Consider the following 21,303-nt stretch of genomic DNA (forward strand, 5'->3'; position numbering starts at 1 on the left):
CAAGTGAGCAAATTATCTGATATAATAAATAAACTTTTGAGGGGCAAAACACTAATTTAGGTATGTGATAGCTGTTGATGGAGAACTTGCAAAAAAAATTAAGAAATTTAAAAATTCAGGCCAGGCACAGTGGCTCACACCTGTAATCCCCAGCACTTTGGGAGGCCAAGGAGGTGGATCACCTGAGGTCAGGAGTTTGAGACCAGCCTGGCCAACATGGTGAAACCCCATCTGTACTAAAAATACAAAAATTAGCCAGATGTGGTGGCGCATGCCTGTAATCCCAGCTACTTGGGAGGCTGAGGCAGGAGAATCGCTTGAACCCAAGAGATGGAGGTGGCAGTGAGCTGAGATCGTGCCACTGCACTCCAGCCTGGGCGACAGAGCGAGACTCTGTCTCAAAAAAGAAAAAAAATAATAAAATAAAAAATTCAGAAATGTAGAAAACTATGCAAGTGGAAAAATATGGTAATTATCTCCAGAAGAAAATTAAAAAGAGATAAAGAGAAAGAAAATAGAATACACTACATGGCTCTGTGAGAAATGACATTTATAAGTCATAGTAATAAAACAATTTATTAAAAAAAAGATTGAGCATTACTACACTAGGAGGATGGAAGGTGGGGAAATAAGGCACAGGGCAAGGTAGCAAAATCCTCGTCTATGACAACTAGAAGTCAATAGATAATTTCTCAACTTAATAAAGCAAAATTAGCAATCCAAACAAAATATAGGGATAAATAACAAAATAAATAGCTAAAGGAGCTCTGAAGGACTATTAGTAGTTAAAGAGTTTTACACAAACACACACACACAATTTAAATATATATGTATATAGCCATATAAATACAAATGGGTTTTTTGTTTTGTTTTGTTTGAGACAGAGTCTCGTTCTGTTGTCCAGGCTAGAGTACAGTGGCATAATCTTAACTCACTGCAACCTCTGTTTCCCAGGTTCAAGTGATTCTCCTGCCTTAGCCTCCTGAGTAGCTAGGACTACAGGCGCACACCACCACACCCGGCTAATTTTTGTATTTTTCATAGACATGGGGTTTCACCATGTTGGCCAGGCTGGTCTCGAACTCCTGACCTCAGGTGATCTGCCCACCTTGGCCTCCCAAAGTGCTGGGATTACAGGCTTGAGCCTCCGCACCCAGTCACAACTGGCTTTTAAAAAATTGAAATAGAATAGAATGGACTAGAATAGAAAGTAGCATATGTAACACACTGTAAGGGTATTTCATAAAACTTTTTTAGCTATGAATTTACACATATTTATGTATGTATATGTTTCAGAATAAACATATTTCTTACAAGTGCTGTGGTCAAAACATATGAAAGCTACTCAGTCAGGCATGGTGGCTCATTGGGAGGCCAAGGCAGGCGGATCACTTGAGCCCAGGAGTTTGAGACCAGCTTGGGCAACAAAGTGAGACCCTGTCTCTAAAAAATTATAAAAATTAGCCCCCTGTAGACCCAGTTACTCAGGTTGAGGTGGGAGGATCCCTTGAGTCCAGGAGGCAGAGCTTGCAGTGAGCTGAGATCTCACCACTGCACTCCAGCCTGGGTGACAGAGCAAGATTGTGTCTCACAACAAACAAACAAACAAAAAAACACTACTCATCTAACATACTCATCTTACAGATACACCTTACATGTTAGGTTGTAGGGATCTAATGTGTCAATCCCCAAAAGAAGAAAACCATGTCTTCTTTCTGTTTGATCCCTTGGTTTCTAGCAAAATACTTACACATGATAAATGAAACAAATGTTTGCTATTGAAGAAGCTCTATCACTGAATAACTGTTACTGTCAACAAGTGAAAAAAAAAAAAAACTCTCCAAGTCTTAGTTTCCTCATCTGTACAATGAGGTTATCATTACCTACCTGATGGACTGATTGCCAAAATTAAACAAGATAATATAGGTAAGGGGCTAAGCAAATGCTTGGTTTATAGTAAGTACTCAGTAAATATTGGTGCCATCATCACTGATACATCAATTATTACACTGTCTCAGAATTTATGGACTTTATTTAAAAGATTGTTGGAATAGAAGTCTGGTTTCTAACACTAACCAGTTACATTTGTCACTTCTCTGATCCCTCAGTCTTTAAAACGAATAAATTTATGTCTTCATAGTCTGTTCTAGTGCTAAATTATAGAGGTAAGAAATTTCATTGTGAACTATGCAGAAATTGCTCTATTCACCTTTGTGATATTCCCTCTCCGCCTTTGCAAACTTTCATTCCATTTATTGGATTTACTTATACAATATGAATAAAGTTATCTTCCCATGCAATTTATTTTTAAAGGTATTGTGATGACAAAGTTCAAGCAGGTTTAAATTTATTCGTTTTTTGCAAGTTAACAAAAGATATCCGTTTCCTTGGAACTCTGTGTGTAATTAATTATTAAAATGACAACAAGTAGCAGGCACTTCTTAAATGCAACATTTTTTGTTTTAAAGCTAAATGATAATTTAAGATAATTTAAGGAATGTATGCTTTTCCTTGGGAAAGCACATTGGACACACCAAGGGTAGACTGTGTTTTTATATCATCTGTTGTTTATGAAATATGCATAACCTCTCTAGGTAAATATGCCTTTTGAAAAGGCAACTTTGTAACCTCAGCTAATTATGCACGTTCTAAATGTATTTCTTGGAATTTAAATAAATATATAAAGTACAAAATATATATATTTGCTTTGGACGATATTGATTCCTTCAGCCAGGTCCTTCTTTGAGCTAGAATCAACATTCCCTTGTGTTAGCATCCACTTAATGCCTCAACTGCCAATAAACACCTTCTATATAGTGTAAAGAAAGATGATTTATTTGGGAGAGGAATGCTTAGAAATATGATACAAATAAATCCGAGAAGTAGCAAATTAATACAGTTCTTCCTAACCCCTAGCTTTACAAAGGTTGAATTCATGTCCTTTACAAAAAATATGCTTCCCTAATCCAGGCTTCCAGGCTGGAAACCCTACTCATTAAAATCTAATATTTAAATGTCTGCTAAGAATAATTTAGTATTATCAATCAGCAGGAATTCAGTCTACTTTTTATATTCAGATATAAGCATCTTTTCTTTGGCTTGAACTATTTTGTTGGCTGGCAGGTGGGGGAAGGTGGGAAATAAATGGTGTTGCTGAAAAGAAAACTAATGTTTGATTACCTTTTTTCCTCCTGGGTACTATGGTGGGTATCATTATCTCTATTTTCAGAAGAGAAAATTTAGATGCAGAAAGGTGAAGTGGTTGCTCGGTAACACAGCTAGCAAGTGGTAGAGTCAAACCCAGGTCTGTTTGATTCCAAAGCCCACACTGCTTCCCCCATACCACATTACCCCTGCTGGGCACTGACTGGGGGCAGCCAGAAAGGAGAAGGAAGTGTTTCTACTTGTAGATACGAAAAAACAAAAATAGAAACACAACCCAAAAAACAAGAACATGATAAAAGACCAAGATGAAACTTCCATTTTTAGCAGCATTATAAACAAAATACCCCAAATGACCTACCAACAGAAAACAATGTAAAATGTTCAATAAAATACAAAAACCGTCTTTTAAAATGCATCACTGACCTGGCATGAAGGAAAGGAATCCTTGGAGGCCCAAAACAAAAGGAAACAGCACGCCAGGGTAAGACTCTGAGGATCCTGAGCAGGCGGCTGCCCTGGACCATTTGTGCCCTCTGCCTCTCCAGGGGACATGGAGGCATCCTCTGCTGGTTTTGATGATGGCACAGGGCACAGCAGACAGGAGACAAAAGCAAGGCCTGCCTCAGGTAGAGAGCCTAATAGAAGATTTTCACATAAAATAAAAAGCTGCACCTCTGAATAAGAAATAAACCAGCCCCCACAGAAGGAGCAGGAAAGAAACTTATCTGACTGTGGTACTAACATGGTGGGAAAAAAGTCTCCCCTAAGAATTTATAACCACAAGGTGACCCTTACGTGGATTTGGGCCAGGATCCAACTACCTATGTGGTCTAACAATCCCAAATTGAGGACAGTTGTCCCTCAGTATCCATATGGGAGGATTGGTTGCAGGACCCCCTCCCGCAAGGATACCAAAATCCAAGGATACTCAAGTCCTTTACATAAAATGGTGTAGTATTTATATATAACTTATGCATATCTTCCCATATACAATTATGCTTTGCTTAATAATAGAGATACATTCTGAGAAATACATCGTTAGGCAATTTCATCACCGTGCAAACATCAGACAGTGTATGCACACAAACCTAGATAGTATGGCCTACCACACACCTGGGCTATATGGTACAGCCTGTTGTTCCTAGGCTACAAACTATATAGCATGTATGTGACTGTACTGAATACTGTAGGCAACTGTAACAGAACCGGAAGTATTTGTATACCTAAACACAGAAAAGTTGCAGTAAATATACAGTATAAAAGATTAAAAAATGGTACACTTACCATGTAGGGCACTTACCATGAATGAAGACTGCAGGACTGGAAGTTGCTTTGGGTGAGTCAGTGAATGAGTAGTAAGTGAATGTGAAGGCCTGGGACATTACTGTACACTAATGTAGACATTATAAATACTGCACACTTAGGCTACACTAAACATATAAAAAATCTTTTTGCTAATCATTTAACTTAGCTGAGAGTAACTTTATAAATTTTTTAATTGTTTTTTACTTTTTAAACACTTTTGTAATGACAAAACACAAAATCATTGTACAGCTGTACAAAAATATTTTCCTTCTTTATATCGTTATCCTATAGGCTTTTTCCTATTTTTTTTTCTTTGCCTCTCTCTCCGCTCTCTTTTTTTCTGTTTTTGTGTTTTTACTTTTAAACTTTTTTTGAATATAGTAGTAAGTGCACAAACCAGTAACAGTTGTTTAATATCATTATCAAGTATTATGTACTATACATAATGAAATGTGCTAGACTTCTATATGATTGGCAATGCAGCAGGTTTGTTTATACCAGTGTAACTGGGACACACTAGATAACTAGTGTACACACTAGGTACAGCCTAACTAGTAACACACTAGGACGGTACAGCCATGACATCACTAGGTGACAGGAATTTTTCAGCTCCATTATAATCATAGGATGCGATCATATATGTGGTCTGTTGTTGACCAAAACCTTGATACACTGCACATGACTACACTTGAAAATTGTTAAAAGAGTAGATTTTAAATGTTCTCATCACAAAAAAAATGACAATTTTGTGAGGAATGGATATGTTAATTAGCTTGATTTAGCCACTCCACAATGAATACATATATCAAAACAGCATGTTGTATACTATAAATATATACAATCCTTATTTGTCAATTTAAAAATAAAAAGCATCAATGTTTTAAAAGAGCAAGAGCTCGGTATAAATAGTCATATGACATAGACAAGAAATGAAACAAGATACTAATAGCAAAAATAATAGAAAGCAGAATCAGAACCTGAAAGATTTTAGACACTGGAAAAATCTGGCACAGAATATAAGTATCATATTTTTAAAGAAAAAGAAGAAATGAACAAATTAGTTAGAAAACCAACTAGAACTTTTAGAAGTAAAAATTTCATCCTCTGAAATTTAACTCAATAGGTGAGATTAATAGCACATTAGACACACTTGAATATATAAGTAATGAAAGATGAATCTAGAGGAATGCAAAGTAGCACAAAGATATAAAGAGTTGGGAAATATGAAAATAGATGCCATAAATATGGAGGATAGCATAAATACGTAGGACAGTAATTCTCAAACACATCTATTTGGAGATCCAGAAGAAAAGAAAAGAGAAAACAGAGGACAGCCGGGTGCAGTGGCTTATACCTGTAAGCCCAACACTTTGGGAGGCTGAGGTGGGCAGATCATGAGGTCAGGAGTTCGAGACCAGCCTGGCCAACATGGTGAAACCCCATGTCTACTAAAAATACAAAAATTAGCTGGGCGTGGTGGCAAGCACCTGTAATCCCAGCTACTCAGGAGGCTGAGGCAGGAGAATTGTTTGAACCCAGGGGGCGGAGGTTGCAGTAAGCCAAGATTGTGCCATTGCACTCCAGCCTGGGCGACAGGGCAAGACTCCATCTCAAAAAATAAAAAAAATAAATAAAATTTAAAGAGAAAGTCATCATCTTAGTGGGAGATGTTATAACCCATTTCTCTGAGAAAACAATAAATCAACTGTATAAAATCTGAAAAAACACAGATCATTTCAAATACACAATCAACAAATTTGATCTAATGCATATATACAGAATACTGTAGCCAACATTTAGAAAATATACTTTTTTTTCAAACACATAGGTAATATTCATAAAAACTGTCCACATACTAGGCAATAAGAATATTCACAATAAAATCCCAAAGGATTACTGTCACAAAGGCCACACTCCCTAATTGCAGTGCAGGTAGAAATCAGTAACAGATACCAAGAAAACCCCATATTTTTGGACATTTTAAACTACACTTCAAATTAAATCATGTGTCAAAGTGAAATCATAATGCAAATTATTAAATATGTAGAGCTAATCAATAATTAAATCTTATGTATCAAAATTGTAGAATGCTGGAAATGCAGCACCTAAATGGTTATGTTAGAAAAGAAAGACTGAAAATAAATGAGCTATGTATTCATATCTAGAAGTTAGAAAAAGAACAATAAACCTAAGATAGAATGAAAAAATACTAAAGGCAAGTACAAACATTAATAGAAAACAAGCATGATAGTGAAGACAAAGTCAAAGTTGATCCTCTGAAAAGGCAAATAAGACTAATAAATGTTAGATAATCTTAAGATAAAAAGAGAAGACACAAATAAACTATGAAGAATGAGTACTGTGCTAGATATTGACTACTGGCACTCAGCATCCATTCTCACTCCTTTTATGGTCTTTCTTATCTGACAGAGAGAGAAACACCTAGAGCTATAATTCTCAGACTCCCTTACCAGTAGGGTTCCAGCTAGAGATTAGGTTACACCATGTTGCACTCATGTAAGACTTTGGAGGTATGAATTCAGTAGAACCCCCCTTCCCCAACCCTTTTTTTCCTCCTGTAAGGATACAATGCTGTGGAGTCTTTAGTAGGTATGAGGTTTCACAAGAGCTGACCGGATTCTACATTCTTCAGCCAGTTAACAGCCTCAAGGTCTGGGAATAGCTGTGATGCTGTAGTAGCTGTGTTAAGTTTCCTAACGTCTCAGTAATATCAGGCATCCCGACTCTCTGGACCAAATCTGCTATAGCAAACCTAAAGCCAGTGTCAGCTCCCTTCCCTCCACACTGGCTTTCTGTCCTCCCACCCTGCCAAGGTCTAATAATGCTTTCAAACACCGTCCTCCATTCCTATCAACACACCTCTATGAGACTGGTATGAGCATCAGTAAACCAAACCTAGGCCAGGCATGGTGGGTCATCCCTGTAATCCTAGTGCTTTGGGAGGCCAAGGCCAGAGAATTGCTTGAAGCCAGTAGTTTGAGACCAGCCTTGGCAACATGATGAGACCCTGTCTCTACTTAAAAATAAAAAAGGCAGGCATGGTGGTGCACACCTGTAGTTCTAGCTACTCAGGAGGCTGAGGCAAGAGGATCACCTTCAGCTGAGGAGTTCAAGGTTACAGTGAGCTATAATCATGCTACTGCACTGCAGCCTGGGCAACACAGTAAGACCCATCTCTATTAACAACAAAACAAAACAAAACCTAGAAACAATTTACATATATGTTATCCTTGTCAATAGTGTTACAGCAGAGTAGATAAGTTAAGAAACAAGGTCATTTGTCATATTTAACATTTTAAATATTTACGTCCTTGACATTTAATAAAAATATGCACATAGTCATTTAATGTAGGGATTTTTTTTTTTTTTTCCAGACAGTTTCGCTCTTGTCGTCCAGGCTGGAGTGCAATGGTGCGATCTCGGCCCACTGCAAGCTCCCCCTCCTGGGTTCAAGTGATTCTCCTGCCTCAGCCTTCCGAAGTAGGTAGGATTACAGGTGCCCGCCACCATGCCCAGCTAATTTTTTCATATTTTTAGTTGAGACGGGGTTTCACCATGTTGGCCAGGCTGGTCTTGAACTCCTGACCTCAGGTGATCCACTAGCCTCAGCCTCCCAAAGTGCTGGGATTACAGGCATGAGCCACTGCGCCCCGCCTAATGCAGGGAATTTCTATATCACTCTTGACTTTTTATTTAGTTCTAATGTGAAAAGACAAAAAGTCATGAGTATAATAACAATCTTCTATATTGTTATACAAGAACTTTCAGTGAACAATGTGTACAGTTTCTGTGATTCTTTTCTTTTCCTCTAGGTTTCTTCCAACTATATTTCTTGAAATGTAATTTTATATCTGTTGAATCTAATAATTTAAAAATCAGGGCTTTAAAAATATGTAGATATGTATTTTACATTACATATATAGAGAGAGTTGGTTTCCTTTATAAACCTATGTATTTTATTGCACGCATTTAAAAACCTTAATTTGAGAAGAATCCCATAATATTAAAAAAAAAATTCCCAAGGAGCCCATGACATAAAATGGTTAAGATCTTCTTTACAAAATAAACTCTTATAATACGTTCCAGGAGACCTACATGATAACATTCATAGCCTTGATTTTTAATAGCAAAAACTAAAAACAATCTAAAAAGTCCATTAAAAGAAAAATGGTTGAATAAATTGTGGAATATTCACACAATAGAATACTATGTAACAGTAAAATAGCTGCATGGTAGTCCAACTAAATATAGTAGATGAATAACACTTACATATATGAATGAATCTCAAATACAATGCTGAGCAAAAAAAGTCACTTAAGCATATATTCAGTATGATTCCATTTTCTAAAACTTAAAAACATGTTGAAATAAAACAACATTTAGGTGTCCAAATACATACAGTAAAATAACAAGGGAAAACATAGCCATGAAAGCTATCAGGATGAAAAGTTTCCTCTGGAGAGGAGAATGGGGCACATAGGTGTCTTCTAAACCTGTAGGTACTAGGGCAATTGTAGTGTTATATTTTTGAGCTGACAGGTTAAGTGTACTAGCATTCACTATGTCATTATTCTTTATACCTTATACATATCATTGTTCTTTATTCAACAGTTAATGTACAATTTAGAATTTTAAAAGATATCATCATTCTTGGCTGGGTGTTCATTAACTATTGCCTAGTTACACCTGCCATGGATACTCCCTCATCTGACCATGTCATTCTGATGGAATAATGCAAAGAACTAGAGACAGCTAATGTCACTTGATATTAAGAAATGATAGCCTAAAAATCAAGGAAATATTCAAACTAAAGTTGTTTCTTGGTTTCTAACAAGAAGAAGGAAAAAGAAAAAAAGTGTGAATGAAGCATATATAAATAACTAAAATAAATGAACACATTGATTTTCTACTATATGCTAAGTATAATTAGTACAATACTCTTGATATCCATAGAATATTAAGGAAAGGTGCAATCAGCAGAGGCTAGGCCCTGTACAACTTATGTGCTCCCTTTTTGCCCATAGCCAAAATGGCCCTGAGTCTACTACCATGCCCACTTCAAATAGGCCTTCTGCAGGTTGCCCAGCAAAACATTTCACTGGAAAAACGCATATTCGCTTATTTAAAACTATTTATTGAGTGTCTTTCCAAAGCACTACTCAAATTTGAAAAATTATTTTTAAAAAAGTTTTAAAAAATAGCATACACACCAAAATTATTTGTGATGATGGCCTTTGCGTGTGAGGATTGTGAGCAATTTTGACAATAAGGAATATATGCTGTTTTATGAGAAGAAACAAAACTCAATAAACTGAAAAACAAAAACAAAAAATAGCCCCATGAGACAATGACCTAACATCCCTCTCTTGACTAAGCTCAGTATAGAGAACTATTTCTTAAGTAGGGGACATATGGTCTCAGAAAACAGATTTAGAAAGATAATTTCGAAATCTGTAGGAATTGAGTAATAGATATCTCTAGAAAGTGAAACTACCTGAAAAAATTTTAATTGCAGGTAAAAAAAAATCAGAAGTATAGCTCTGAACTCCTTTGACATAAAAAAAGTTAAGAAAACAAAACAAAAACTGATAAGAAGAAAACTCATTATATTGAGAGGGAATTAGAGAAAGGGGCAAAGAAATAACTGAGAAATTTGAAAACTATAAAAAGAATTTTGTTTTGACATGGGAGAGTCTAAAGTCATTGCTTAGAGAAAGAACATAGAGAACAGCATAGAGTTTGATGTACAAAAGGAAAAAATGCCTAATTAATTAACATATTGGAAAAAGCAGCTATGAGAAGTGACAAGTGTGAAAACCCAGACATAATCAACTTGGACTTCCAGAAGGTTTGAGATACAGCATCACATAAGGATTTGTAGATATAATTACTACTGCTGTTGAAATGCCAAAACTCTATGTTGAGAGTAGAGAATAAAAGGATGTTGATTTTGGCAGAAATCACAGTGGCAAAAGCATCTACATTACATTTGGTTATTTAGTATATCTATACCTGTCAACATAAAAATACTTATATATGTATGAGAGCTACCTACAGAAGAGTTTGCAATTTTAAAAAACGGTAAATGATTTCTTTTTAGAACTAAAATCGACAACAAGTTAAGGCTCAAAAGAAAACAACGGTTGCTTAAGAATAGACATATAAATCAGTGGAACAGAAGAAAGTCTAGAAATAGACCTGCATATATATATAGTAAATTGATTTTTGACAAAGATGCTAAGATAATTCAAGGGAGAATGAGAGTCTTCCCAATAAACGGTGCTGTAACAACCGGATGTTCATACTGAAAAATATGAACCTCAAGCCTTATCATATACCATACACAAAAATTAATTCAAAATGGTCAGAGACTCAAATAAAAGCTAAAACTAGAAAATCTCTAAAACAGAAAACCCTCACAACTGAGAGATAGGCAAAGATTTCTTAGAATATAAAAAGCACTAATCATTTGCAAAAACTGATAAACTGAACTTCATTCAAATTAGAACTTCTGCTCTTAAAATACATGGTCAAGAAAATAAAAAGGCAAAATTTAAAGATCTAATATATAACATAAGGACTAAAGTTAATAAAATTATATTGTATTAGGGATTTTTGTTAAATAAGTAGATTTTAGCTGTTCTTGTCACACACAAAAAAATACATGAGATGTCAGATATTTTAATCTACTTCACTATAGTAACCATTTTACTATCTATATGTATTTCATAACATTGATACGAAGTGCCAGAAGGGGTGTGGTCCCTTTAAATGATACGGAAGAGGTGAAGGGAAGTGCTGAGGGGAAGGGAAGTGCTGAGGGGAAGGGAAGTGCTGTGTGGAGGAGGGTGTGGTCCTTGGCTAGGGCTTCACCCCCGGGCCTGTGCCCAGGGACCTAGGTGAAGACAGGCATTTTTGTTTCCCTGCCCAAATGTTGCATTTCCCAAGAACACCCTGGCCTGCCACGCCCCCATCCTGTGCCTATAAAACCCCCCGAGACCCTAGCAGGTAGACACACAGGCAGCTGGACATCGAGAGGAGCACATCAGTGGAGGAACATATGGGCGGCTGAACATCAGGAGGAACGCCGACAGGCACCAGCATGCAAGCAGGCCATCCACCAGCAGAATGATGTGGAGTCTGGCTGGGGCAGTTGGAGGAGAGCTCAGGCCTCCAAGCGGCCCGACTCCAGGGGAAAACCATCTCCCTTCTGGCTCCCCCATCTGCTGAGAGCTACTTTCACTCAATAAAACCTTGCACTCATTCTTTAAGCCCATGTGTAATCTGATTCTTCAAGTACACCAAGACAAGAATCCAGGATACAGAAAGCCCTCTGTCCTTGTGATAAGGCAGGAGTCTAATTGAGCTAGCACAAGCTGCCTACAGATAGCTAAACTAAAAGAGCACTCTGTAACACATGCCCACTGGGGCTTCACTTGCAAACATTCACCCCTAGACAATGCCATGGGGTCAGAGCCCCACCACCTGCCTGTCTGTATGCTCCCCTAGAGGTTTGAGCAGCTGGGCACTAAGAAGTGAACCACACTCCCATCACATGCCCTGAGAGGAGGACAAGGGAAATTTTACCTTTTCAACTGGGGGCTCATCCAGGATTGTGGAAGGTGTGAGTGAATGTGAAACTGTCGGGTCTGCCTCTCTTCCAAAACTCCACCACCTTTCTCTCTTTCCTGCGGGTAAGAGGCTCTGTTTCCCTTCACAGAGTTTTAAACCGCCCTAACTGGGCCAGTCAAAACCCCCAGACTTTGTCTCTTTTTTCTCTCTCTCTCACAGGTTTAAAATGGCTCTTATCTCTTTCTTTATAATATTAAGAGTTTTGCTACAGGCTGTAGCAATGTTACTAAGTAAAATGAGCATTTGGCTCAGCCACCAAAGGTGCAAATCAGACCAATTTTTTCCTAGAGGTGCATGTATACCTCCACCTCGACAGTCACAGGCATGTGTGGCTCAGGGCACCTCTCCTTATTCTTACCCCTCCCAGATCAGGCACCTGGGCATGCCTGCAGCAGGCAAAAGCCAAACCCAACAGTCACAAGGAGGGCAGGAGAAAACCAGTGGTAGCCAGGACCCCACGGGGTCAACAGATAGGGCGCTTCTCACCTGCTGTGTCAATGGAACATTTCTCCTTTGGCCAAGGAATTCAACCCAGTCTGAACCACGGGAAAGATATAAGAATTAGAGGAATCCAGTTGCACTAAGCAAGGGGTTCTTCCTCCAGAATCTCCCCCTTTTTGCCCCTTAAACTGTTTTTCTGTTTTTTCCTTTTCTGTGTGAGAGGGCTCCCCCTCCCAACTCTGTTTCTGATATGGAAGTTAAGGGAGGAATGACCCCTGCTGGCTGAGAATTGCAAATTCAGCAGGGCTCATTTGAGACACTCTAAACAGATACAAACAGCCTCTGAAATAACTTTTCAGTCCCAAACTCGATTCCAAGCTTCAGGCTGAAGCCCTAAAAAGAAAAACCAGGTGCGAGGGATTCAAAGCCAGGCAATAGGCACAATGTAAATGGGCAGGACCAATTCCTGCCAACTGAAACCCACCCCACAGAAGGAGGCCATGCTTTATGGCATGAACAGTCCCAGAGACCTCAAAGATTGCCAACAACAGGGAGAAAGGGAGGCATAGGTGACAGCGGTTAATTCCTATTCTCCAGGTTTTCTCTGCTTCATGGGTACATACTGAAATTGCACCTATGGCCAGCACTTGCCAAGGTCACCAGGGCTCAGGGATAAGAGGTAGAGAGTGAAGGGAGGATGCTCACTTTCTCTCTCCAACACATCCTGAGTTTTCGCTGAAAAAGGGAAGGGAAATGAGGGAAGCCTCTATTCCCTGTCTTTCAGAATGGGCAAACAGTTCTCTTCACCACTCCCAGCTTATACTCCTCTGGAGTGTATCCTGAACCATTGGGACTGCTTTGACCCTCAGAATCTGGAGGAAAAGCACCTCATAGCTCTCTGCACAAAGGTTTGGCCAAATTATGATTTATAGGAAGGACTGGCTTGGCCTCAGGAAAGGAACATTCATTTCAATACCATCTGGCAATTGGAACTTTTCTGTAGACGTGAGGACAGATGGTCTGAGGTCCCATATGTGCAGGCTTTCTATACCTTGCAAGGCAATCCCGACCTTTGCCGACAATCTAGGATTGACCTAGCTCCCGTGTATGCCGTCTCAGGGAAGGCTGCAAGGGACAAGGCCAGGAAATTAAAGATACAAGTCCCAGAGGCAACCCCAGCAGAGAAGCCAGCACCCTCAAGCCCTGCTCCTCTGGGTCCACCCCAACCTTTCTATCCAGCTTCAGCCTCTCCCTTACCCCCTCCTAGAAATCCTCACTCTAAACAAGCCCCAGTCTCACTCTTGCCTTTCCAACAGATACCCAGTGAATTTGGGCCCAGTAAGGTCCAGGTCCCCTTCTCCCTACAGAACTTAAAGCAAATGGGGGTCAGATCAAGTTTTCAGATGACCCTGATAGATATATAGAGGCTTTCCAGAATTTCACCCAAATATTTGAACTCTCCTGCAGAGATATTACGTTACTTTTGAATTAGAACCTGATGGACACTGAGAAGCAGGCTGTTCTGCAAGTAGCAGAGAGATATGCGGATGAGCTTTGTATCACATATAGTGTCAGGGAAGGGGGTAAATATTATCCAATTGGAAGAGAAGCAGTACCAGTATATGACCCTAAATGGGATCCCAGTGACAAGGTGGAAGACTGGAAGAGGAGACATCCTTAAGTGTGCATAATAGAGGGCATATGTAGAACTAAGACCAAGCCTCTCAATTATACTAAGTTGTCCATGATCGATCAGGGATTTGAGGAGAATCCCACTGCCTTCCTGGAGCGGCTAAGAGAGGCCTTGGTAAAGCACACCTCTCTTATCTCTTGATTCAATTGAGGGACAGCTAATCCCAAGGGATAAATTTATTACTCAGGCAGCCCCTGATATCAGGAGGAAGCTATAAAAACAGGCCCTGGGACCAGATAGTACTTTAGAGAACCTCCTTAAAGCAGTCACCTCGGTCTTTTATAATAGAGACAGGGAGGCCCAGCAAAGGGAGAGAAATGCAGGAAAAAGAAAGAAGCTTTAATGGCCCCTAGGCAAGCCTACAAACCCTAGAATTCCCAGAGTGCACCTGTTAACTGCTAAAGATATGGCAAGAACAGTTTTCTCTCATTCTAAAAGTTTATCCGCTCCCATATAAGGTTTAATTTCTTTCACCAGGGTGATACAGTTCAAGGTACAATATTGTTGTTCGTATATTTCACTTATCTCTGTAATCTTTGGCATTAAATTCTTTCCTTGTATAATACACGTATAACCCATGTATACTTAACCTTATAACACTTGTTTTTTTCTCTCATGCCTAGAAGCCATCAAACTCCAAACGGTCAGGCAACCGAAGCCTCGGACGATGGCTCCCCTTTGCTAGGAACCCTTAGATAGACTGGGAGAAATCTGACTGCTGTTTTGCCCAAAACAGTGCCCCCTGTCGACAGGAAACAGCTAAGACCGGTCATCGTCCATATTCTAACGGCAGTAAGATATACCTCTTCAGAGGGGGATAATGATACAGAAGTGCTGGGAAGGGCATGGTTCCTTTAAATGAGATGGAATTGGAGAAGAAGTGCTGTGTAGAGGAGGGCATAGTCCCTGGCTAGGGCTCCACCCCCAGGCCTGTGCCCATGGACCTAGGTGAAGACAGGCATTTTTGCTTTCCTGTCCAAATGTTGCATTTCCCAAGACCACCCTGGCCTGCCATGCCCCATCCTGTGCCTATAAAAACCCTGAGACCCTAGCAAGCAGACACACAAGCAACTGGACGTCAAGAGGAGCACATCAGCAGAGGAACATACGGGCGGCTGAATATCAGGAGGAACACACCGACAGGCACCGGCATGCCGGCAGGCCATCGACTGGCAGAATGATGTGGAGTTTGGCTGGGGCAGCTGGAGGAGAGCCCAGGCCGCTGAGCGGCCGGCTCCAGTGGAAAACCATCTCCCTTCTGGCTCCCCTATCTGCTGAGAGCTACTTCCACTCAATAAAACCTTGCATTCATTCTCTAAGCCCACATGTAATCTGATTCTTCTGGTACACCAAGGCAAGAACCCCAGTATACAGAAAGCCGTCTGTCCTTGCGATAAGGCAGGAGTCTAACTGAGCTAACATAAACCATCTACGGATAGCTAAACTAAAAGAGCACCCTGTAACACACGGCCACTGGTGCTTCAGCTGTAAACATTCACCCCTAGACACTGCCGTGGGGTCGGAGCCCCACAGCCTGCCCATCTGTATGCTCCCCTAGAGGTTTGAGCAGTGGTGTACAGAAGAAGCGAGCCATACCCCCATCGCATGCCCTGTGAGGGGGACAAGGAACATTTCCCATTTCAACATCATATTGTAAACCTCAAAAATACACAATATTTTTAAAAATGAAAATAAAAAGACAATTGATAGACTGTGAGAAAATATTTCCAATACATATATCTAACAAAAAAAGTAGTATCCATAATATACAAAGAACTCTTATAACTCCATAAGTCAACCCAATTAAAAAAAAAATGGGCATAAGAAAACATGAATGGTTAATAAACCCATAAAAATATAGTCACTATCATCAGTCATCAGGTAAATGCAAATTATGATCACCATGATACTACCTTTACAGCCACTACAATGGCTAAAGGCATTAATAGAAAGCCTGACAATACTAGGTGATAGCAAGGATGTGGAGCAACTAGAACTCTCATACTAGTGGGAATGCAGAATGGTATAATCATTTTGGAAAACATCTTGGCAGTTTCTTATAAAGTTAAACATTTACTTCCATAAGACCCAGAAATTCTACTATAGGTATTTACCCAAGAGAAATGAAAATATATCTGCACAAAAATGTGAACATGAATATTCATAGCAGCTTCATGCATAACAGCCCCTACTGGAAACAAACCAAATGTTCATTCACAGGTGAATGGATAAACCAGTTGTGATTTATTCATACAATGGACTACTATTCAGCAATAAAAATTATTAAACTACTAATACATGTAACCATATGGATAAGTTTCAAAATATTATGTTGAGTAAAAGGAGGAAACAAAGAGTACATACTTAGATTCATTATATAAAATTCTAGAAGAGGGAAATATAATTTATAGTGACAGAGAAGAAACCAGCGGTTGCCTAGTACCTGGCATGGAGGGGAACTGACTGCAAAGGAGCATGAGGAAACCTTTTGGAGGTGAAGGTAATATTCTGTATGTTGATTATGGTAGTCATTACATGGGTGTACACATATGTCAACATGGGTGTACTTTACTGTATATAAAGTATGCCTTAATGTCGATCTTTTTAATTGTCTTTGTAGATTGCAGATTTCATCTTTGTATATTGAATAGCAGTGTGCAGCCCTCCAAGCAACAGCCTTTAGCCAGGGTCACCTAATGATAGCCTGCAGGGCAAATCTAGCCCTATATGGCCCACAAGATGGGAATAATTTTAGTTTTTAACATTTAAAAAATCAATGGAAGAATATTACTTTGTGACACATGAACATTAATTTCAAATTTCAGTATCCATAAACAAAGTTTTATGGGGACATAGCCATGCTTATGTGTTTACATATCATCTATGACTACTTTTGCACTATTATGGCAGAGTTGAGTACTTGTGACAAAGACTATATGGCCTAAAGGCCTAAAATATTAACCACCTGGCCCTTTACAGAAAAAGTTTGTGGCCTCTACCCTAGAGTACAGGAATTCTTCCTGTCACTTCCCATTGCCAAATAATGGAATTAACCAGATTGTTCTGAATCCTTTTACTTATCTCCTGTGACTGGGGAGTTGGATCATAAGCTTTGGAGTAATATAAGGCTAAGCTCAAATCTTATTTATCACTTAACTACTACAGTTGTCCCTCTATATCCAAGGAGATTGGTTTCAGGACCTCCTGCAGATAGCAAAATCCATGGATATAAAAATCTGCAGATACTGAAGTCCCTGATATAAAATGGCACAGTATTTGCATATATCCTACACATGTCCTCCTGAATACTTTAAATCATCTTTAGATTACTTATATAATACCTAATATAATGCCAACACATCACTTCACTCATGAGGATTCGACGTAGTGTGAAGCAAATTCAAGTTTTGGTTTTTGGAACTCTGTGGAATTTTTTTTTCCTGAATATTTTCTATCCAAGGTTAGTTGAATACATGTATGTGGAACTCACGGATGTGGAGGGCTGACTGTATATTACTTTGGGCAAATTTTTTAAGTTTTCAGTTTTCTCAGATTTTTCACTTGGAAAGTAGGGGAGATGATATACATCTCAGAGGACCGCCGAAAGGATTAATGAGATAATGTAAATAAAATACATATTGTCTAGCAGTTAATAAACACTTAATATTTCTTCATATTCTCCTTCTAAATAAAGTATTTAAAAACAAGGGGTGTCAAATGGGGGAAAAAATGAGCCTGATCACCTACCTGTTAGTTTTCAAATTAGGAGGCACAGGCTATTTCCTACATTATATTAGTTCTTATGCTGGCAGAAGTTAGTTATCAAACTTCATTTACTTTTAAAAAACCTTTTATGCCTATCTTTGTACTTATATAATCATACAATATGTAGTTTGTGTCTGGCTTCTTTTGGTTAACCTTATGTTCATGAGATTTACTATATTGTTGTATAGAGTTGTAGATCATTCATTATCCCTGACGTATATAGTATAATAGTACTTCACTACGAAGCTTTACTTACTTTCTTTTCTTAAATTTTCACTTTCATTTTTAAGAGATGGGGTATCACTATGTTGCCCAGGGTGGTCTTGAACTCCTGAACTCAAGTGATCTGTCTGCCTCAGCCTCCTAAAATGCTGAGATTGTAGGCATGAGCCACCACGCTCAGCCTATTTACTTTCGATCATAAAATTAAAATCTCTTTCTCTCTCTCTCTCTCTGTAGAGACTGGGTCTCCCCATGTCTTAAAAAATATAAAATGTCTTAAACTCCCAGCCTCAGGCGATTCTCCCACCTCAGTCTCCAAAAATGTTGGGATTATAGGCATGAGCGACCATGACCTGCCAAATGTAAAGTTTAGCATTCTAAACTGGCCATGATGTTAAAATACCTACAGTCACACTCCAAATAAAGACATTTCTGTTAACAATGGACCACATAGATGATGGTGGTTCTGTAAGATTATAATACCATATTTTTACTGCACTGTTTCTAAGTTTAGATATTGTATCCCCATTGTTAAGCAACATATCACTGTAGTTGTTCATAGAGTATTTTATTACACTTGTTGAGAATGTAATTTTACATTTAAAAAATATACCTTCAAATTGTTTATGGGTGTATGTTTAATCTCTCCAACTGATATGTTACCTCTTTCAGATAGAGAACCTTGTCAGGTGCTTCCCTATTACCCATACAAAGTACACTCAATATATCTAATTTAATGAATACTTATTTATATCTAACATAGAAAACAGTGTGATGAGATTCCTGAAGCATTCAAAGAATAAGACATAGTTATTGCTTTCAATGGGATATCAGAATTGAAATGAAGAAACATAACTGAAATGCCTAAAATAATTCACAAATAATACAAAACAATATTCATTTTATAAATATTTACTGTGCCAGGCAGAGGGTTGGGTGCTGAAGCTTCAGTGATGAATAAAACAGAATCCCTGGATGAGCCTGAACTGGCCACATCTGCTGTCCTCTGGAAAAATGAAAGAGACTTTGGCAGAGCTAAAAAGTAACAACTCATCAGAGAACATAAACTGAGGTTCTTCAGCATACCTTCAGAAGCAGATGATCTGTGGGAATTGACTATTAACCTAAGATTCTCAGAACAAAGAGCTGACTACACAAAGCAGACAGATTCCACTCATGACCATTAGAACAAACTTTTTCTATGTCACACTCTCCTTTCCATTCCTGTCTTTACGGATTATCTCTCTTGTACAATTCCTGGCTCTTTCTTCCTATGTAGGAATTAGTTTCTTTAATGCCAATCCAGGAAAAGATTAATTGTTCTGCAGAGCTATTAAGCCAATCCAAGGATATGACTCCCCAGTACCCTTGGATGGATTATGTCTCATTAGAGTCCTTTCTGGGAAAACAGTAACTAGCGGAACAAATGCCTAAAAATATCAACCCCATCAACAGGACAGTCAATTGGACAATTTGAATTGACAATTCAAAATTGTCCATGAAGATTTACCTCTCACTTTGGCTGATACAGTAAATAACACAGTCCAAGCCCTGGGGGAACAATTTAATTTCCTTAACTCAAATACTTAGAGTTAATTGTTATAGCTATAGATAATACAATGGTGTTGTATTTTCTCTTGGCCAACCTAAACCATTGCTAACACTTCACGCTATACCTGAACTAACATTACAGATGAAATGAAGCAACCTATATCTAAGCTAAAAAGAAAAAAAAAAGGCAGTCAAGCTAACTAGAGAAACATACAGACTTGTTTTCTTGGTCAGGCCTCAAAAATCTTATGTCTTGGTACTGAAGTGCCTTCTTGTCCCTTCTTAAAATATTTCTCGTTATTCTTGTTTGTCTTACAGTCACTTAATGCTTATTGTCCGGTCTCAAATGCTTTTGCACAGCTATTATCCCAGCAGATGGTTCAACAAATGATTCAAAGATAAAAAGAATACAAAATCATGCTGATTGACACTTAAACTGAAAAGAGTTCTCTACACTGAAATCTCATCTTTAAGGAGAATCAACAACAGAGTTGAATGTCTAGATAATTCTTAATTATTTTTCCTGAGTGAAGAGCAAAAGTGAGAACTAAGAATAAAAAAGTTTCTACACTCCTTGGAAAAGACTGATTGTTCTTTAGCCACAGTAACGAGTAGCCACCACAACTGGTTTTAAATTCATTCAATCAATAAACTTGCCTCATTGAACATGCTTTAGAAGCTAGCCAATCAATGATAGTCCTTGTTCCTGAAGTAGCTAATTAGGAACTAATCAATTCCATTCAATGTACCCCCTGAGGGCCAACCAAACAACGGTCATACCCAAGTAATCATACTTCTACAGATGACATTAGTCCAAACATGCTTTTGAACATTTGCCAGTTCCTGAAGCCATGCTTCTCTAAAACCCTACAGAAGATCAATAGTTGGCTCTGCTTGTGCCTGATCCCAGTATAACTCCATTACAATAGTAAGTAAAAATTCAGCTTTGTCTTTTTATTTCAGTTACTGAGTGACGGTCTCACCATCCTTTGATACCCTTTAAGCTTCCCTTTTAATAAATGCAAAAATCTTTGGAAACTTTTTGCTTTAATACATTTCCCTAGATAGTACAAAAATATAATTTAATTACTTTTGTTACACTGAACTAATACAGATGTTTAGCTTTCAAATTAAAAAGTGGTATTGTGCTAATATCTATTCTTAAAAATAGCTAAACATTTTCAATTATAGAATCATTCAGGTCAGTGTTTTGTTTTTTTTTGGGGGGGGGGGGTGAATATTCTAGGGTCACAAATCAACCTAGATTTTATTCTGGCAAATTTCCTGAGTAATTATTTTTATGCTTTTCAATTAAGTGGTTCCACTCAGTTGTAAGATTTTTTTTGTAGATGATGTGAAAATTCCTCTAAATCATATCTGCAATGTCAGCAGGATTCAGAGCACAGGAAGCAATGTCCTAAGCAGAATACTTGAGAAAAGATGGTTCAGCTTCCCTGTTCCTACCTTCACCTTTATCAGGCTTGACAAGACCAAAAAGAGCTCTCTTT

At 38.4% G+C, this 21,303-nt stretch overlaps 1 protein-coding gene across 7 annotated transcripts in view; it reads right to left on the reverse strand.

Annotated features, from left to right (window-relative positions):
- Positions 1-21,303, reverse strand: part of SLC41A2 (solute carrier family 41 member 2) — a 154,838-nt gene that overhangs the window by 8,540 nt on the left and 124,995 nt on the right. For 2 of the 7 annotated variants that reach the window (XM_063712241.1, XM_063712240.1), the window contains exon 12: positions 16,137-19,250. The exons of the other annotated variants lie outside the window; for them this stretch is intronic. The gene's annotated coding sequence lies outside the window, so the exon portion shown is untranslated. Of the gene's footprint in view, positions 1-16,136; positions 19,251-21,303 lie in introns of those variants that run through there. 7 annotated transcript variants of the gene reach the window in all.

Source organism: Pongo abelii, chromosome 10 (assembly GCF_028885655.2).
Source record: "Pongo abelii isolate AG06213 chromosome 10, NHGRI_mPonAbe1-v2.0_pri, whole genome shotgun sequence".
Classification (NCBI taxonomy): Eukaryota; Metazoa; Chordata; class Mammalia; order Primates; family Hominidae; genus Pongo; species Pongo abelii.